The 17,980-nt window shown below is 36.1% G+C and overlaps 1 protein-coding gene across 1 annotated transcript in view; it reads left to right on the top strand.

The window, feature by feature from the left end:
* The window catches only part of LOC109846274 (MADS-box transcription factor 23-like), a 78,924-nt gene that overhangs the window by 15,274 nt on the left and 45,670 nt on the right, over positions 1–17,980 (top strand). The gene's annotated exons all lie outside the window — the stretch shown is intronic.

Genomic DNA, 17,980 nt, shown 5'->3' with positions numbered 1-17,980 from the left:
GGAGTTGGTTCTGTAGGGATACGTGGATGCGGACTTTGTCGGTAATCATGATACGAGGCGAAGCACCACAGCGTATGTTTATACCTTAGCTTCGGTAGCAGTGAACTGGGTCTCACGTCTGCAGAAGATTGTGACTTTATCTACAACCGATGCTTAGTATGTCGCAGTGACTGAAGCAAGCGAGGAGATGATCTGGTTGAACGGGTGCTTGAAAGAGTTGGATTTGAAGTAAGGGAGATGAGTTCTTTATTGTGACAGCCAGAACGCTATACAACTTGTCAAGAATCCAGTATATCATGTTAGAATGAAGCACATCGACATCAAATATTATTTTATATGCTCGCTAGTTAAAGACGGAAAGTTACATTTAATGAAGATTTTGGGGAGTCAAAATCCGGCGGACATGTTGACGAAGACAGTCACCATTGGGAAACTGGAGTTGTGCTCAACTTCAGTTGGCTTTCATGAGTAAAAGACGAAGGTGGAGCCACATTACAAGGATCGGCGAGATCGCCGGGATGTTGATGATTGAAGAATGAATTTTTCCAAGTAGGAGAAGATGCTTGTGAAGAAGGCGGAGTTCAGGAGAGCTCCTGTATGGTGATTTGATCTCCAAGTGGGAGATTGTTGGTCTTGAGAGTGGAGACCCAAACCTAGAATCAAAATCAATAATCACATAAAAGTTCAAGATAGGCCATAAGAATCTGCCACACCCAGGTGTGCCAGAATCTACACTGTCTACCATGGATGTGGTGTCTGTCACACCCTGGTGTGGCAAAGTCTGCCCTATCTGCCATGGGTATGGTGTCTGCAACACCAGGATGTGGCAGACTTATTTTAGAATTCTAATATGTTTAGGATTGTGTTTGTTATAAATAGAAACACGTCCCTCAAGGATGTAAGAGAGAAAAAGAGCACGAAAAAAGAGAGAAAAGGAGCATTAAAAAAAGGGTTTTTGAGGGCTCTTTGAGATTAGAAATCTTAGAGAGAGAGAGAGGCCAATTGCAAGCATTGTAATCTTCTTCAAGTAATCAAAGAATTGTATGGTGTGGCTCCTGAGGACGTAGGCACGTTGTCGAACCTCGTTAAATCTGGTGTGTTCTTTCTTGTTCTTATTTCCTATAAGTTTTTATCTTTGATTTATGATGAATTTCTGTCTTGCTCAACTCTCAAACACAAGATCCGGAAGGGTACGGATTTGATTTGATTGTTTCGAATCCCAACAGGCGTCACATCAACATCTATGATAGTATCAAAGTAGCCTTTTCAAACAAACAGATAGCTTTTTATAATCAAAAGTAATATCTAATTACATATGATTAATTCTGGTCCAGCAAACAGGGCAAGTATGCTTTGAAATCATCCTGTATTTGATATTCATGATAATATATGATTTAAACTGTATCTAAAGTAACTTTACATAGAGGCGCTACAGCCATACCTTAAACCACACCCCAACCACACTCCTCTCTCGCTACAGTGCACTGGAGTCCACATGAATTTTTTTTAAATTCTCATGTGGGCCCCAATGCACTATAGCGAGAGAGAAGTGTGGTTGGGAGTGTGGTTTAAGGGTATGCCCTAGTGCACTGTAGCGACTGAACTGTTCACGACGACACACTGTTCACGGTACTGTAGCGGTGGGTACTGTAGCTACGACATATCCGACGGTTGAGCTTGATTTGTCTTTTGATCAATGATTTGGAGGCGGATTTCGGTGATCCAGGAGTTGTTTCTAGGGTTTTTCGACGTGCTGAGTTCATTTTTGACATTGGTTTTACTAAATTCAATCTGCACATGGATTGATTTGAATTTTGATCATGGTTTGAGGATGATGACTTCTTCGGTTCTAATGTTTGATATTCCGCTATTCAATGGCAAGACAAATTTTGTAATATGGCAGTATACGATTCAAGATATTCTTATGAAGCAGGGTATTGATCAAGCTTTGGAATAGAAGAAACCTGAAGGATTAAAGGATGCTGAATGGAGTTCCATACAAAAGAGGGCGATTAGCACAATTCATTTGGTACTCGCCCCCGATATCATGTACAATATTATGCAAGAGACCACACTAAGGGGGCTGTGGGAAAGGCTCGAGGGGATTTATGCATCAAAGTCGATGACTAACCGATTGTGTTTGAGGATGGAGCTTTATTCATTGAAGATGGAAGATGGTACTGCAATTCAAGACCACATCAATGCCTTTAATCAGCTAGTTTGCCAACTTATGAATATTGATGAGGAGATTAAAAAAGAAGAGCATGCGCTACTCCTATTGTCTTCCATGCCGAAGTCATACAAACTGTTAGTTCAGATGATAATTACAGGGAAGTAGACTTTGAAGTTCGACGATGTGACAGCACTCCTACGTGAGAATGAAAGAATGATGGGAAAGGAGAACGTATCTAATGGTGGTGGGAGTGTACTAGCTTTTGAAGGTTCTAATAAAGTGAGGAGTACAGAGAGATGTGATAGTTATCGAGGAAGGTCAAAATCTCGGGCCCAAGACGATAGCGAAAAGGATTGCTATTATTACGAAAAGAAGGGTCACATTCAGTTTAGATGTTCCCAGATACATGATGATTTGAAGAGTATTAGACAGATGAAGCTTCAAGAAAATGGGAAGAAGAAGAAATCCTCAGTGGTTGTGTGTGATGAAGATGTGGTTTTATTGATGCAGAGTATAAGTACTGATGCGAGTAACACTTGGGTGTTAGATTCTGTAGTCTCTATGCATGTTTGCAACAACAAAAAATATTTTAACATATTAAAGACAGATGAAGAACTTAACGACATGATTGTTTGAAACAACAAGAAGATGAAGGTTGAAGGTGTTGGAAGTGTTTGCCTCAAGCTTCACACTGGAAAGGTCGGAATTCTTTATTATGTGAGATATGTGCCGACATGTCGTGCTAATTTAATTTCATTGGGTGAGATGGCATCACATGGGTACAAGTATGTAGGTGAAGAAGAGTGGTGCAATGTGTATAGAGATGGCGATTTGATTTTGCGAGGGAGAAAGAATAGGAATAATATTTGCTATTTAGATGGGCGATCCGTTAATGATGCAGATTACTCTTCTTAGACTCTTGTCCATAAGGGAGAGGTGAAGAACAAGAAAAAGAGAGTGAGTTTTTCTGAAGTCGTTAAGACACTTGGAGATTTTTTGTTGAGGGAAGATATGTTGGATATCTACTCAAACTCCAAGTTAGGATAGAGTTTTTAATTCTTTGTATAACTTTATAAGAATTAGATAAGGTTAGGGATCTATCATGATTAGGAGTTTGGGTTCTATCATGATTGAGAGTTTGAATCTTATTCTAATTAGGATGTTAGGCTAGAGATAAAGTTTTGATTTCTCTATATATATCTTCTATTGTTAGAGGAAAAAAGGAAGGAGAAGAAGAAGAAGTGTAGAGAGAAAGAGTGAGAGAGGGTTCGACAGTTGTTATATGTGTGAAAGATTATAATTTGAAGGTGATAGTGGATTGATTTTGATCCTGTGGTTTTTCTCTGTTGAGGGTTTTCACGTTAAATCTTGTGTGATTTTATTTGCTGCGTTTGGTGGTTTTTTGTTGTTTTGCGAGATCTTAAAAGCCCTACAAAAGAGGCATTCATGAAGTACAAAAATTAATCAACAAAATTTTTACTAGATGAGAGCTACTAGGGGAAAAAAAGCAAAAAATTAGAACCTAGAAGAAACCCAAATCATCAAAGTAAAAAATTTACATATTAATAAAAATCTTACAAATATTAGAAGAATTATAACTAGCTGTTGGAGTTCTTATTGAGCTACTTTCTTTGGCCGAATTGTAAAATTATGACCTCTGCACTTTAATTTTAGAGTTCTAATACACGGTAGAAATTTATTGCCATTAATGAATACTAAACAATAGAAAATTATAGACAATAAAAAAATATAGATTCTCATTTATTCTTTGAAGGCTACAGCTATTCCCTTTTATATAGGTATAGAATAGCAAAGGTTTTAGGTTGTAAGAAATTTGAGACTAAACACGATTACCTAATCACAGTTATTTGCCTGATCACATCCCTAATATCTCTCAATCATTATATTTCTTAGATATCTCCTTGTTTGCTTAATATGACATATTTTTCTTAATTACTTATAACACTCCTGCTTAAGCTGTTACATGTATATTATATATGTTGATGTTAAGTGATCATACAAATAATTATTTTCGTGGTTGGATGAGGGTGAAGATTGATAAGGGGCCTTTTTTTCCTTGAATATCCATTTCTGAGTTGGGTGGTAGAACAGTCTGCACTTATAGAAGATACATGAGAGGAGGGGGCTGGTTTCCTCGTGGTTTCTCCGATGGTCAAGTCAGCTGGTGAGCTTGAGTAAGGAAATGGAATAACTATGAGAGTTCTTATGTGTGTAGTATAATTTTTAGAAGACATTGATTTTGCAAAAAAACAAGTATCAGAATCCGATCAGAATTCACCTTCATGTTAGAGTAATTCCTCTATTTATATTAGCGCCGAAGGGGCAGAACTATCATTATGGCTGAGCACAGAATGGCGATGAAGAAGCAAAGGTTGGCGGCTGAGTCAGCTCCTGCCTTACAGGTATCGGCTAACGACTAGATGAAGATCACCTTAGCATTAAATGGGAAGTGATCGGAAGTATGATGGTGTCTACATGGTCTGATGAGTCATGAAGACTATCATGGTTAGAGACATGATAGCACCTGCCTAACATTAAATGCAATGCTGACACATTGGTCAAAGGTAGAGGCTCGAGACTGAAGTTGTCTTCTAGCTTCGTCGAGAAGTAACATCTTTCGAGTTGACCTCATGAAGGATTGAACAGTTGGTCGAGTGGGATCGTTGCGAGTCTTCTTTGACAAAAGGGGAGACAAGTACCGCCTTTCGAGTCGACATGAGGAAATGCCGACTCGGCGAGTTGGCTGAGTTGTAATCCTTGTGGGTCTTTGGCCACCAATTTGGATTAGGGCATTGCATCCAGAAGTACACCTATCCGTTGCTAGAAAAGGATTGCACTTAGCTGATTGAAAACACAATAACAATATATATGCATCATGTTACACATAAAATGCACTCACTCTGTTTTGTTATGAGATCAAAGGCTTGAAATCTTCTATATGTGATCACTCTTTGTAGTAGTATTGATCTTCTACCCTTCAACCAGATTACCCTCCACCACGATCACTATCTCCACCAAACTATCATCGATGTGACAACTAGTTCTTTTTTAGAGATTGTCCAAACAATATGATCCTCTTCATGTATCCACCAAACAAACGATCCTCTTAATGAATTACCGAACAAAATGATTCACTCTAGGGATCCACCAATGAAACAACTAAAAAAATATCCAACAAAGAATAATCTCTAAAGAATAATCTTCACCAAAGCAAACTTACACCTGCAAGCAAATCCAATATTTGAGCTTCACTATTGAAAGTTGAGAAAAGCGTCATCATTGACTTGATCTCCTCTTAAGATTAATGATGATACAGAGTCCATATGAACTGATATTGATGCCTTGTTCTTCAATTTGGTACATGAATTCTTGAAATGCTTGTATTCCTTGCATCTTCCTACATCACTTACAAATCAAAACAACTATCCAAAATAATTCTGAACTCCAACTCCACCTCTAATAATAATAATGCTAACCAAAAACGACTAGCACTCTTAATTCTAAATATTTTCCATCAAAAAGAGAGATAACCTAAAAACCCATATGTAATTTGTAGCAATAACGATGATAAAAAATAGCAACAACAACAACGACCCAATGGCAATGACTGAAATTAGTGGCCAGACAGTGGCAATGGCTAATAGCGACCTATTGTAGCAAGAGCCAAAGGGTAATAGTACAATAGCTTCGAGGAAGCAACCAATGGTGTGGCAACAACCAATGGTATGACGACTACTTGAGGAGGTGGCTGCACAGTGAGGGGAGTGTTAAACCCTAGAAGGGGGGTGATTAGGGTCTTATGCTAATCTAATCCGATTAAATACCAATTAAAATTAATTAATAAGTTATCCTAGCAAGTATGAAATACAACAAGATATGTAAGCTAGGATAAGCAATATGAACAACAAAGAGATATATATCCTATATGATAAAAATATATATGCAAGGATATATAAACTAAGACAAGATAATATAGCCTACCAAAAAGATATACAATATGATATATGCAAGGATATGTAAACTAACACAAGGGGTAAACAATATGAACTAAATAGTGGATCATATAAATAATGAGCTATGGACAATGGCGACAAGAAATATAAACACAAGTATAAATAAACGCCAAAGCACACCCAAACACAAGATATGATCACGGAGTTCGGACCTTCCGTCCTACGTCTCTGCTCCCCACTCCCGGGGAGAAATCCACTATCACAACCGGGTTTTTTACGTTCACCCGAATAACGTTTACACCTCACACTCGGTTTTCTAGCTAACCGAAAACTTCACAATAACACACTATTGTAATCTCACTCTACACCCACTAAGTGTTGAACTAAACGTGTCTCCCTCAAGTGCTCGGTTAAAACCTCTCCCTAGGTTCGTCAACCGACGCTATTCCTCTTGGGACGATCCCCGACTCTCGCCACATACTTCTCTCGGTGTACAAGTGTATTACAAAGTGTATCTCATAATAAGCACAATATAAATCAATAGATGTTCTCTACAATAGATGAGAACTCAATTAAGCACAACTCAATGTTACAATCTCTCACAACCCTAATATACTATGTATGCAAATACAATAAGCTCAAGTGGGTGTGTGTAACAATGAGATTCAATAAAACTTAACTCAATAAGAACTAGCAATAAGATTGATATGAAATTCAATAGTAAAAATGCTAGGAAATAGAGTTAAGGAAACTTCTCTATAAACACAAAGAGAGGATAAAAAAATGTTGAAGATGAACTCTTCAATAGCTGATGTAAACTTCTCTTTGTAACAGCAAACCCAAAACAAACTTAAACCAAACTAAACAAGCTTAAACCCTTCTATAAAACCTTGTTTAAAAACTTCTTAGCTTCTTTTTTTAGAACTAAGGAAAGGGGGGTATTTATAGAAACTCCAAAGCCAAGAGAAAGATAAGAAAAAGACCAAAAAACCATTCTGCAACGGCTCAGAAAATAGCCGTTGGAATGTAATCATTTGTTCGGCGGTCGACCGCGTCGGTCGACCGCGAGCAAAAAAAAAACGCCGGGGAGCAACAAAAAAACGAAGAAACAGAACTGGACAAGCGTCGGTTGACCGCACCGGTCGACCGATGGAAATTTTGAGCTCTCGGTCGACAGGTGCGGTCGACCAACCAACTCTCTGCTGCATACTGACGAAAGAACATATGAGCGGCCGACCGGTGCGGTCGATCGAAATCTGATACACAGTAAAACAGGTTTTATAAGCTGATTTTTAAGACTTTGGAAAATTGTTAAAAATAACAAATGAAGTCCAAAAATAATAAAACTTTGGGAAATGTATATAAACATGTAAATGAATATGTTACAAAAAGAATTTTTCTAATTACATTTCCCATTTGTGAAAAATCATCATTTTGCAAAATAGTCCAAAACATGAAAATGTAAACATGTGAATTTTGATATTTTGGCTAAACCATGTTTTGAAACTTTGCACAATGATTATATAGACTTAATAAAATATGTATATGATAATTGTTAAGTCCAAAAACTAAGAATACAGAATTTTCACAAAATTGCATATTCTATGCAATGATTTCAAAAATACAATAGTAAATATGAAATATATGATTTCATATTTATAAACATGAAAACTCAAAAACTATGTATATATATATATAACTATATATATGCATAGAAACCAAAACTTATGTGTATATATATAACTATATATATATACGAAGAAACCAATAAATGTGTGTGTATAGATATCGAGCTTAACGTATTTAACACACATAATATAAACCTATACTAAATATACCCAAGCTTGATGAAGGTCTTCAATGAGCATGACTTGGTAAACTTTGCGGAAGAAGCTTGTAATTGGATCTTTAACTTGAATTGACGTTGCTTCACTCCACAATTCCGCCAACCTCCATTTGATATGATCGTTAAGGCTCGATTCCATCCATCCTCCAACACGTTGTTTGCCTAGAATAAATACGAAAATACAAACACTAAACAAACAACATTAGAAGTAAATTGTTTGTTAAACATCATCAAAACAAGAAGGCCAACAATTTTTCCCTTTTTGATGATGACAAACAATTTACAAAAAGGATATATGCATGAAAGGAAATGAATATACAAAGTATAATATATCATGCATATAAACAAGAAAGAATATACTCATAATATTTCTCCCCCTTTGACAACATCAAAAAAGGGGACAAAAGAATGAAGAGAGCGAAAGCTCCCCCTATCAATAAGCATAGATGAGTATAACACATAGAAAGATATAGGGATTGCTCCCCCTATCAAAATGCCTCATGAATGTATAAAATGAAGATCATGGCAAACATATGTGAGCAAGCATAGATGGAAAAAATGCTAAACACAACTCACATAGATAAAGACAATGAGAATATATATAAATATATCAAAGTAAAAAATAGTTTCTCATATCAAAGAACATAAAAACCCTTTGTAGAGGCAGATTTATGAAATCAAAAGAAGAGAAACATGATAATCATGCAAAAAGTTTTCAAATGAAAACAAATCAACCAATAAAATCATAAATCACAAGTAAATCATATAAGAACATAAAACCAAATAAGATTTTAAAACAATTTACAAAACCCAAGAAAAGGAAAAAGAAAAACACTAAAATACTTGGTTTAAAAATTAAATTTGTTTTGGTACCCAAGAACTCTTGGTACCAAAAGATTTAGGGACATGACCCCTATCATTCAAGCTCAAAGCCCTAGGGTTATGAACCCATTTGGGCGCATTTAGTGCACGGGTCCGGTCATAGCAATAATTATGCAAATGACCCATTCGATTGCAATAAGTGCAATGAAGAGGATGCATTTGGTTATGTTGACCATGTGGATGTGCACGAGGAACATTTGCAAATAAAGATGGTCTTATAAGATTATTTTGCAAATGAGAAACATTTTGAAACAATGTTGGTCTACTTAAAATATTTTGCGATTTAGAAACTTTTCACAAATCAAAACAAAACTTAGCTAAGTGACCAACTCTACCACAAAAATCACAATGATACACATGAGCATGCTTATGATGAAAAATAGGTGCATGTGTATGTACATGTGATGAAGAAACTTGATGAGATGCACAAGAAGGATTAATATTCTTATGTTTTTGTGCATCATAGCAAAATTTAGCTAAATGGCCTTTACGACCACAAATGGAGCACTTGTAAACTTTGCTATACAAGTGTGCATAGTATGTAGGTGATTTTGTAGCACTAGATTTAGCACACTTGTCCATAAGTTTCTTATGGTTATCAATGCATGTTTTTAAAGTTGAATCTAATGATGAAATGCATTCCTTAACAAGATTCAAATCATCATTATGCACAACATCATTGATAATAGAAGTATAAATAGTTATTTATAAAAGAAGCAGTATCATTTTGTATGTTCTTTACTTCTAACATAGCATTATCTTTTTCATGAGTTAACTTGGCAAAGTTTGAAAGCAAAGAATCATGATCCGATTTTAATTTTTCATTGTTTTCTTTAAGGATCATATTTTCATTAGAAATAATATCAAACTTAGAAGTTAAAGACTCATGATCGGATTTCAAATCTTTATGCTTGCTTTGCAATTCAATAAATTTTTTATGCAATTTGTTATAGGCATCCAATAATTTTTTACTAGCACAAGCAAGTTCATCACAAGATAAATCATTAATAGATTCGAACTCGCAAACCTCACTAGGGCTATCGCCTAGTGGCCGTGTGCATGAAGCTCCATATGAACTTGAAGCGGGATCCTCCAAAGCTTGTCAGATCGCATCTAAGTCTCCTTGATGTGCTTCTATAAATTTCCAAAGTTTGTAAGCACTATCAAAATGAACAAATTTGTTAGGCATAGATGAATCAAGAGCATTTAGCAAATATTCTAATAAAATATTGTTCATTGTAAACATACGATGATCATTTTTATTCCACTTGGATTTCTCCAAAATGGGCACAATATAAGCATCATCTATAATTTCTTATAAATCAAAATGTTTAGATCTAACAAATAGCTTAAATCTAACACACCATTGGGCATAGGGGGAATTATCTAATCTAGGAGCAACACTAGAATCATAGCCTAAACAAGATGCATCATTCATATCCATAATTTGAAAAAATATGCAAGCAAGATACAAATGTAATCAAAACAAGATTAGCACAATAAGATAACTTGGATCTTTAACTCAAGGCGATTAGACCTTAAATCAAAGAGCACCAAGCTCTGATACCAATTGTTAGACCCTAGAGGGGGGTGATTAGGGTCTTATGCTAATCTAATCAGATTAAATGCCAATTAAAACTAATTAAAAAGTTATCCTAGCAAGTATGAAATATAACAAAATATATAAGCTAGGATAAGCAATGTAAACAAGGGATATATCCTATATGATGAAATATATATATGCAAGGATATGAAACTAACACAAGGGAAAACTAACACAAGGTGATATATCCTACCAAAAAGATATACAATATGATATATGCAAGGATATGTAAACTAACACAAGGGGTAAACAATATGAACTAAATAGTGGATCATATAAATAATGAGCTATGGACAATGGCGACAAGAAATATAAACACAAGTATAAATAAACGCCAAAGCACACCCAAACACAAGATATGATCACGGATTTCGGACCTTCCGTCGTACGTCTCCGCTCCCCACTCCCGGGGAGAAATCCACTATCACAACTGGGTTTTCTACGTTCACCCGAATAACATTTATACCTCACACTCGGTTTTCTAGCTAACCGAAAACTTCACAATAACACACTATTGTAATCCCACTCTACACCAACTAAGTGTTGAACTAGACGTGTCTCCCTCAAGTGCTCGGTTACAACCTCTCTCTAGGTTCGTCAACCGACGCCACTCCTCTTGGGACGATCCTCGACTCTCGCCACACACTTCTCTCGGTGTACAAGTGTATTACAAAGTGTATCTCACAATAAGCACAATATAAATCAATAGATGTTCTCTATAATAGATGAGAACTCAATTAAGCACAACTTAATATTACAATCTCTCACAACCCTAATATACTATGCATGCAAATACAATAAGCTCAAGTGGGTGTGTGTAACAATGAGATTCAATAAAACTTAACTCAATAAGAACTAGCAATAAGATTGATATGAAATTCAATAGTAAAAATGCTAGGAAATAGAGTTAAGGAAACTTCTCTATAAACAGAAAGAGAGGATGAAAAAATGTTGAAGATGAACTCTTCAATAGCTGATGTAAACTTCTCTTTGTAACAGCAAACCCAAAACAAACTTAAACCAAACTAAACAAGCTTAAACCCTTGTTTAAAACCTTGTTTAAAAACTTTTTAGCTTCTTTTTTTAGAACTGAGGAAAAGGGGGTATTTATAGAAACTCCAAAGCCAAGAGAAAGATAAGAAAAAGACCAAAAAACCATTCTACAATGGCTCTGGAAATAGCCATTGGAATGTAATCATTTGTTCGGCGGTCGACCGCGTCGGTCGACCGCGAGCAAAAAAAAAAAACGAAGAAACAGCACTGGACATAATGAAACTTTGGGAAATGTATATAAACATGTAAATGAACATGTTACAAAAAGAATTTTCCAAATTGCATTTCCCATTTGTGAAAAATCATCATTTTGCAAAATCGTCCAAAACACGAAAATGTAAACATGTGAATTTTGATATTTTGGCTAAACCATGTTTTGAAACTTTGCACAATGATTATATTAATAAAATATGTATATGATAATTGTTAAGTCCAAAAACTAAGAATACAGAATTTTCACAAAATTGCATATTCTATGCAATGATTTCAAAAATACAATAGTAAATATGAAATATATGATTTCATATTTATAAACATGAAAACTTAAAAACTATGTATGTATATATATAACTATATATATATGCATAGAAACCAAAACTTATGTATATATATAACTATATATATATATACGAAGAAACCAATAAATGTGTGTGTATAGATATTGAGCTTAACGTATTTAACACACATAATATAAACCTATACTAAATATACCCAAGCTTGATGAAGGTCTTCAATGAGCATGACTTGGTAAACTTTGCGGAAGAAGCTTGTAATTGGATCTTTAACTTGAATTGACGTTGCTTCACTCCACAATTCTGCCAACCTCCATTTGATATGATCGTTAAGGCTCGATTCCATCCATCCTCCAACACCTTTTGCCTAGAATAAATACGAAAATACAAACACTAGACAAACAACATTAGAAGTAAATTGTTTGTTAAACATCATTAAAACAAGAAGGCCAATAGGGAGGAATGAGGGTTAGTGTTTGAGGAGTGAAGGGGCTAATGTTTGAGGAACATGCTATTAATATTTTACTTTCAGAACCACAACTTTGGTACCATGATAAATAATAGAAAATTATAGATTCTCAGTCATTCTTCAAGAACTACAATTATTCTCATTTATATATAGATAAAATAGCAAAGGTTTTAAGCATCTTGCTTATTTGACCACGTGAAGAAGCACCCAATAATTTGAAATGAGTCAATAGGCAAGTATGAATGAACTATTATAAATCTTCGATATCCATATTTGTAACTTGGGCACCCTTCATTTTTCATTACCATTAAGAATTGTATTAAATTCTCCCCGAGGAAGTCAAGGAGTAGAATTAATATTCTTGAAAGTCGTGAGCTCATTCCAAATGTTATTAGCATAGATAGATGGAAAGAGACAAGAAGCTCAACCATTTAGAGATTGAACTAAACAAGTGATGCATTGACTTACAATTGAATACCTTGAATATTTAGATATACAAGCGATATATCTCTTTTTTTCTTCACTATAACTCTTTTAAGATATACAAGCCTCATTTGGCTTAAATAACAATCTTAAACTTGGAAGACTTATATTTATAGGGCTAAAGTCAAATACATAACAAAATAGTAGTCTTAACCTATACAAAATGTAAATTACACAAAATAAACACCAAATAGGAAACGTCTCTGGCAGTGCACTGCTAAAGCCCATCAAGGTACCAATTGTCTGAACTGTGGGTCTACAACCAGACCCTTCATCAATTCTTCTCCTTCTCCTCTTCCTCTAACTCATACAATTTGTAATGGTTGAAATACAATGCTAAATCCCAACAATCTCCTTATTATGCTTGTACGAAGCAAAATTTCTAAAACTGATGATTCCTTTCTTTTAATCTTCTGTACTTTAGATCAAAACTTGTTTAGACATGGTAAAAGAAAAATTCTCCACTTTATACCCTCTTATCCTAAAATTTTGGCTCACTGAGTCTATTACTCCTCTCTGATTGATGTTAAGCCTATTGATAACTTGCTATCAACCTCTATAACTGTTTACTCTAAGCACATATCTATCATGCATCATTTATTGACAAACTCTATGTTGTCTCTTCGTAGGAACCCATGTTTAGTGCAAACCTCTCTTTCTTGCAGCCTTACCATTAGAAAATAACGCTCCAACTCAAACATTATCTCCGTAAGGAAGTCGATACAAGCAATCTCTACACATCTTTCCTATTAGAATGAGATTCCTTCTATGATACACAATGAAGACTCCATTGTCTATCAGGGTTTGATATAATTTCTAGTCAAGTATCACTAATGATATTACATTCTGTCTCACTTTTAGGACTAACCGAATAATGTTTAAAGCAAATATGATACAACATTTTCCACCATGATTGTTCCTCTACCTGCAACCTTGCACCTCTTGTATTTTCCATATAGACAACCTCTGTGACTCCTTAAATTGGGGACTTCAATCAGTATTCTTAGGAACATATGTGAGCCAATGACCCACAATCTAATATCTACTACCACAATTTTTTCTGAAAACCATCTACACTTGTTCATCTTCCTTAATATACACTCCAAATGATGATTGAGCTTAGTTAGTTCCTTTTGTTGGCTATGTTGTGAGGAGAAGGTAATTTTCCTTCAAACAATAGTCTCACATTGTCTAGTATAATGAATAGGTGGGTGTTTATATTGCTTCTCCTCTCTTTGGGCTTTGAGGGTCCTCAAGAAGGGGGTGTTTTGGACTTTTGATTTGTTTGGTCTTTACATATCACACGTGTGCGTATGCGTCGCGCCTACCCGCCTCGCCTCGCCACACATTTTTTTTCTCTTGGCTATTAGCAACGTAGAAAAGGTGCGGGAAGTTTATAATGGCTATGCTATTTTTGGAGAATGTGTAAACAGTCACACGAATTTGGTGAACGTTACCATATTTTCTACGAGGATTTTCAACGGATAAGGGTTTCTCAACCCTATAAATACAGCCCTAGTGTGAGTTCAGAAAACATAGAACAACGAAAAAGAAAAACCTTTCCTCTCTCTTCTGCCTTAGAAAAATTTCTTCCTATCTCAAAAAACTCTATTACAGTTTACTTTCTATTAGGCAATCATCTTCATCTGAGCATAAGCTCTATACTCTCACCCGAGTGCAGAGGCCGACCATTTCTGGGAATTTTTACCACTAGGAGAGAGGGGATCATCTGTACCAGGGCGATAGATGGGTCCTCAATCTTCTAAGGTAATGCTTGTGCTACTAGGGATTTTGGTTTTGGACCTAACTGTCTGAATGTTTGACCAAGTGGGAGTGAAGGTAGTAGAAACGATGAGCATAGTTCTGACTACTATGGTTTCCTTGAAAACAAGGATAAAGTGGGAATTTTGATGTCAAGTTCTCGATGATATTTTCTTGCAAAAACTTGACATGCAAGGGTTTAATAAAATGCCATGGTCAACAATTATACAGTAACAATTTTGTTGAGGAAAATCAATCAGATGGGATCATCAGATTTTCGTCCTAATTGAAAGAGTGATCAAAGAATCATAGTGGGAGGGTTGATGCAATAATCCTAGTCATTGAAAATAACTAGGATCATGGATGAAGGAAAGAAGGTATTTTGTTATCTTTCACTTCATGAGAGGATTTTGGTTATCAAGGAAATACCGATGACCAAGAAATTTTTTTGAGATAAATTTGAAAGGATTCAAAAGATTTGTTCCAATTGGATTGAAGCCAATAGAATGTGCTTCATCTCTAAAGGAACTTAGAGCCACAGTGAGGGAATTTTAATCATCTCAATAATGATTAAGAAAAACTATTCATATGGTTGAATTTTATCTTAAATAGTCAGTAGATGTCGGATTTTCCTGTAACAATAAGAAAAACATCAGATACGGAGAACATCATAGTTACAGGGCACATCAGATTTATGTGCAGCCTATAAATGGAAGAAATATGTGAAGATTTCTTAACGTCGACTCAGTACTATAGTAGAGTTAGATATATTCAGCGTAGATGATATCACCGGAGGATAACAATAGAGGATGGCACCGACTTTAGATTTTCGTCGGAGCAGCGAATACTACTTATTTGGAAAAAAATTATTTGCCTCTTTGACAAGCAGTAGAGCTAGTCCGATTAAAACAGGGAGATATGCATGTAGTTAATTATGGAATCATGACCAGCATGACAATGGCAAGGAAGAGAGCCTCAGCAGTAGGGTAAATATTTTTACCACCAGCAACAAGGACAACATAAGAACAGAGCACAACAGTGTACATGTTATAATTGTAACAAGATTAGACATAGAGCGAATGATTGTCACAGTACACCAGCAGGAGGCTAGCATGACAGAGGTTAGAGTCAGCAGTCTTAGGGCCATGATTATGGCCAGCAGCAAAGGATTTGAGGCACCTCCAGCTGTCTCGAGGATTTAGGGGCCAATAGGCCAGATTCGTGCCATTCAGGAGATTCCTTAAGGACAGACAGTCCCATATATTCCACCGCCATCAGTGTAGCAATCACCAGCCATTAGCAAGGTTTATGTAGTCGTACCGCATGATCATGGTGCGAGCAGAACTTTCTTAGTGATTTTCTTTCCAGATCGAATCTTGTTGATTTTGAAGCTTCACATTCTTTTCTCTATCATGATGTCATAATTAGACTTTAGCTTGTAGCGTAGCCTTTAGGCGTTCCATTATCAGTTTCTACTCCTTTGCGAAGTTATTTCTAGCATACATCGAGGAGGTGATAATACGGGATTGGGGTGTAATTTTGAGCAAGACCAGAGTCATCTTAGAGTATCAGGATGTCTTTCAGGACATACCAAGATTTTCTCCAGTGAGAGAGGTTGTTTTCCTGCATCGAGTTGCAGCAGGTACCATACCGATATCCCGAACACCTTATCATATGGCACCCACTGAGATGAGGGAGCTACAGACTTAGCTAGATGATTTGTTAACTCAGAGCTTTATTTATCAGTGTAATTTTCATGGGAGCACTGGTCCTCTTTGTGGAGAAGAAGGACGGTAGCATGCAATTATGTATAGATTATCGTGAGTTGAACAAGGTCACTTCCCGGATCACGTATCCACTATCAAGGATTTATGATTTGTTCGACTAGCTGTAGGGAGCGTAGCATTTCTCAAAGATTGATATTCATTCTGGTTATTTTTAGTTGCGAGTGTGGCGAATGGATATTCTCAAAACTACCTTTTTGAATCGATATGAGTCTTTCGAGTTTCTTGTCATGCCATTTGGGCTGACCAATACACTCGCTGTATTCATGGGTTTGGTGAACCGGGTTTTTCGTCCATGTTAGGACCAATGTGTGGTCATTTTATCGATGACATCTTATCTTTTCGAGATTGGAGGCAGAGAACGAGTAGCATCTTCGTTTGACATTGCAGACTTTGCGGGAGCATCAGTTATATGCCAAGTTTAGCAAATATGAGTTTTTAGCAAATACAAATTTTTGGCTATCAGCAAGGAGGGCATTATAGTGGATACAGCTAAAGTGAAAGCATTACTTAATTGGGAGCCACCGAAGACAGTTACAGAGATTCATAGTTTTTTAGGTTTGATCGGCTATTACGAGAAATTCATTCAAGACTTCTCAAACATTATGACACCACTTAGACGCCTTACGCATAAGGGTGTATAGTTTTTTTTGGGGCACAGAGTGCTAGGAAGCCTTTGGGACTCTAAAGACGAAATTGAATATAGTGTCAGTAATGGTTATTTCAAGCAGTGATAAAATATTTGTCGTCTACACGGATGCATAGTTAGCGGGTCTAGAAGGTGTTTTGATGTAAACCCAGATAATATTAGCTTATATTTTGTGAAAGTTAAGGCGTATCATACCAGATACACAGTGCATCTAGGCACAACAAAAATGTACAAAGATCTAAAGAGGCATTTTTGGAGGAGCTTCTAGGATTCATTCGGTAGCCAGTTGTCATATTTTATTATTCTCTAACCACAGATAGATGAATAAATAGTAAAAGTGAACCGAGCATTAGCGGACATGTTGCGAGCATGTGTTATTGACTTTTAGGGTAGTCGGAAGGACAACATTCTTTTGATTTAGTTTGATTATAACAACAATTGTCAAGCGACTATTAGCATAGCACCATATAAGGCATGGTACGGAGGCCTTATAGATTACTTATTTGTTAGAACCAGAGGTTAGCCTATTGTTTATATCAGAACTTATGAGATAGTCTACGAAGAAGGTCGTAGAAATTTGGGAGCGCATTCTTACAGTGCAGAGTAGATAGAAGAGTTATACCGATTAGAGGCGATGACCATTAGAGTTCTAGGATGGAGATTATGTATTATTAAAAGTATCACCAACGAAGGGAGTTCAGGTTTTAGTAGACGGGGAAAAGCTTACCTAGAGGTATATTGGTCCGTTCAGAATTATTGAGCACATTAGAGCTGTTTCGTATCAGATAGAT

The sequence above is a fragment of the Asparagus officinalis genome, chromosome 6, assembly GCF_001876935.1.
Source record: "Asparagus officinalis chromosome 6, Aspof.V1, whole genome shotgun sequence".
Classification (NCBI taxonomy): Eukaryota; Viridiplantae; Streptophyta; class Magnoliopsida; order Asparagales; family Asparagaceae; genus Asparagus; species Asparagus officinalis.
Note: the sequence above shows the minus strand (reverse complement) of the source record. Positions and strands in the feature narration are given on the sequence as shown.